Below are 3,944 nucleotides of genomic sequence, written 5' to 3'. Positions count from 1 at the left end.
GCTCTAGGACAGTAGTCCCCACACTTTTCATGTCGTGCCCCCCCTTACCTCTGTCCGCGCCCCACTCCCCGAAGCTGCAGTCGGGAGCGGGGCCGCGACTCCTGTGGGGAGGCGCGGACAGGCTAAGGTGGGTGAAGATGGGGCTGGAGTGCTGGCTGGGAGTGGAGTTGCAGCCGGGGCTGCGGTTGGGAGCGGGGCCACGACTCCTGGGGGGAGGCGCAGACAGGCTAAGGTGGGCGAGGATGGGGCTGGAGCCCGGGCCGGGAGTGGAGTTGCAGCCGGAGCTGCGGTCGGGTTCAGAGCTGCAGCCAGGCCAAGTGCCAGAGTACAGGGCCACAGCTGGGAGCAGAGCGGGGCTGAGTGGCACTTCCTCTCCACCCCCTATGGGGGTAGACTGGGCCGTTACGCTCCCCCCAAACATGCCCCACAGTTTGGGGACCACTGCTCTATGGAAAGGACCCATCACAGCCCCTTATGTTGCCTCCACCCCCACCCCTTACTTGCTTCACCAGAGTGGCTTCTCTCTGCACAAACCAATAGTACCTTCAGGTCCAAAGAAAGCGCCACACTGCACACAAAAGAAGTGTTCTGGGTGCCATGTCCTGTCCAGGGCTGTCACCACTTTCTGTTTGGGAGAAACCACAAACAGTGAGCACTCAAACGCCAGTGCTGAGTGCAGCAAACATCAACTGTGCTTAAAGAGCTGAGCCAAGCCCCCTCCTTGGGGATTCAATCCCCCCCACTCCCCTTTACCCTAACAAGGTCAGACACACCACTCCTTTCCTCTAGACCCGGGGGAGAAGGGGACACAGTCCCGTGCAGTACTCTGAAACTCAGCAGGAATGCCTCCTACCATGGTATCCCATTGGGGAAAATCAGGAGATCCTTACTGCAGTCAAGACAGCTAGATCCTAATACTGAGTTCAGTAGAGTTGCAATGGGGCAAATTTAGTTCAGTAGAACCTGCCCTCGCATTGCAGGAGCCTACAGCAGATGAAGGGAGATAGCTGCACTGGGTCCAATTATTTCCCCTACAGCACTAGGGTGAAGGAAGAATAGGGGTCCCAAAACTACAAGAGAAGAGTTATCAGGGGTAGATGGATGTGCGCTTTTCTACTCGACAGTACAGCACCAGACTCCCCCGTGCATGGCCAAGAGAGACTTCTACTGACACGCGCTGGCTCAGGGACTCACGTTGAGGATGGGCCCGTTGCAGTAGTAGCAGCGAGGGGAGAAGAGATTATGATAGTCCTTCTCACAGTAGGGCTGACCATTGCGTTCAAAAAAGTTGCGTGACCCAATTTCCTCCTGGCAGTGGTGCAAACGAAGTGCTCTGGGTGCCAGGTTTTCCCCATGGTTGTGACAACCTGTAGGGAAGATGGAGCAGTTATGGGGGACGACTCTACTTCTTTGCTGTGGCAACTCACGTGACAACACACCAGGTAGAGTTTGGCACTAACTACACGTTCTACTACTCAAGTGAGCCCTGGACTGGGGTAGCATGAAAACTGAATTACCTATCATCTCAGGAGAGGGCAGTCCCTCAAGGGCAGGGTAGAGGTCACTGAAGGAGCTTACAGCGTACCTGGCCAGTGGATAAATAGAGTACTTCAGTTTCTTCAGCATCGCCAGTCCCTTCAGCCTCATGATACAGCCCTCCCAGTTACTCCTTGCTGTAGCCAAGGCTTAGCAACAAGATGGTGCCTTAGACTCACCTGTCCAGCAATTGGTTTCTTGCAGGCTCCACAAACACCTTTGGCAACGGTAGCTATTCCCAGTTTGTTCAGGTCAGACCGGAGGCTTCCCAACATACTGTCCAACTGGCTGCCAGGTTTTGGGGGTGCAGACAGAGGGGAGCTGCCCCCAGCTTTCCCCTGGGCCATGAACTGCAAAGAAAAAACCCAGAGACTGTAAGGCAAGCCCTGTACAGCTCCTCAGGGATTTCTGCAGTCTCTGAACGTAAGAACAGCCACACTGGGTCAGACCAAAGGTCCATCTAATCCAGTATCCTGTCTTTCGACAGTGGCCAATGCCACGTGCTTCAGAGGGAATAAATAGAACAGGTAGTCATCAAAAGATCCAACCCTCTGCCCACAGCTCTTCAGCTGTCCTGCATATGGACAGACCAGGACTTGCTCTGGAGAGGCTAATGTGTCTGCAGAAGCCAGTGAGAACAGGAGCAGGTGCGGAGATGCACCCTTGTTACAATGAGGCTGACACAAAAGTGTGGCTTACCCAGAGACCCCAGGAGCTAGAACAGCAGAGTGTTGAGGGGTGGACATTTGGCTCTCCTCACCCTCCCAATAAAGCAGAGATTACTGGAAAAAAATGCTTGTGGGCTGCTCGTAGAGCCTCCACAGAGATCTTCCCTTTACCTCATAGGTTCCTGGCTGGCTTACAAAGGCAGAGACATGCTCTCTGAGTGGTTCCCAAACTGTCTCCCCTTCCCTGTCTCACACAGTTGTTGCTGTCTCTCCAGTCACTTCTCTCCTGTCCTTCACAGTCTCCTTCTCACCCTCCCACAGCTTCTTGTCTCTTCTTTTCAGGGTATTTTCCCCCTTTTCCTTCTGCATCGTTTTTCTCTCTCTTCTGTGCCCTCTTGGGTAGCTCTGACCCCACTCCCCAGCTTCACCAAAGGCTGCAATGGGAGCAGCGAGGGAAGGTGGGGAGCATTCAAGGAATCACCTGTTGCTTTACCTGCAGATGTGGCAGCTCATCAGTAGTGTGTGCGCCTGAATGGGGAGGAGGTGGCAGGCCAGCAAACACTGCCCAATACACGTGAGAGATTTACAGGGGGAGTGTGGAGAGGGGATAAGAAAGGTCTTTGGAAGCCCACTTTGGGAATCACCTTAATGAATACTTAACTTTGAACCCTGTTTTCCATTGGGAGGGGGGAACAGATACATTGTCTTTAGTAATAGAACCTCAAGAGGAAGTGGGGAGAAGAGAGAGGAAGAGTGCAGGACTTTGCTCTTTATGGTCTGTTTGGATGCACAAGCAGCCAATCACTGATCCACATGCAAAAGGGACCACAAAGCTGCTGCTAGATTGGAGGGTCTCAGACCTCTGCGCCATGCAACTGTCATTACAGTGACTCCAAGCATTCCAGACCAGCATGCTGTTAGTCTGGAGTAAGCTATCAGACTGCTCCGGAAGAGCCCAAATATGCACTCACACCATGCACAGGCGGCTAGCTAGAACCTGCCCACTCCTGCATTCACTCAATGCCTGCCTGGCCTGAGGCAGAAATCCTCTCAATAGGTGACTTGGAGACAGACAGCAGATCCAATTCATCCTTCCAAACATTTTCAGCGGTTTCTGGAGTGACTGTTGAGCTTCTGACTTGCTCTCTTTCCCGGTCTTCTCCTGGCTTGCTCTTAGTAGGGCCACCTTTCCTAGGAGTTCTCTCTCTGCTCTGCCTCTTTTTAGCCATATCAGGAGAGTCATCTGTCCTGCTTTCATGCTCAATTTCAGCATCCTGCTTCTGTCCTTGTTCTGCTCCAAGACCCAACTGGCCTTTAGTATCTGGGAAGACATCCCACCGGTCCACAGCCACAATATCAGGTTCACACGCTGACTGCAAGACATGGTCATTCTCAGAATATAGCTCTGGTATAAGCTCAGATAGCTCCAGAGCCCACAGCTGATCTAAAGCTGCTTCCATTTTTCCATCCTTCTGGGACGGAAAGGCTGAATTAGCCCTGAAAATGGCCTGCTGTGCTGATTCCTTGGGGGTCTGCCCCTTCACTTGGCTGGTTATGCTAGGGCTAGAAACAGGAACAGTTGTGAGCTTGGTCTCCGTTCTATGCTCTTTCTTTTCAGTGGCTTTTGCCTCATCAAGCCCCTGACTGTGGGCCTCTGCATTAGAAGGAACAGACAGAGATTCCGTCTTGGAGGATATCACGGACTGGGACATCTCTCTAGGAGGATTTGACTTTTGGCTC

At 52.9% G+C, this 3,944-nt stretch overlaps 1 pseudogene; it reads right to left on the bottom strand.

The window, feature by feature from the left end:
• Window positions 1-543: 543 nt before the first annotated feature.
• Window positions 544-1,972, bottom strand: LOC113409474 (annotated as a pseudogene).
• Between the last annotated feature and the right edge of the window lie 1,972 nt (window positions 1,973-3,944).

This window comes from Terrapene carolina, unplaced genomic scaffold (assembly GCF_002925995.2).
Source record: "Terrapene carolina triunguis isolate 2854851 unplaced genomic scaffold, T_m_triunguis-2.0 Scaffold33555, whole genome shotgun sequence".
NCBI classification, from domain to species: domain Eukaryota; kingdom Metazoa; phylum Chordata; order Testudines; family Emydidae; genus Terrapene; species Terrapene triunguis.
The sequence above is the reverse complement of the archived record's forward strand: the minus strand, read 5'-3'. Positions and strand labels throughout refer to the sequence as shown.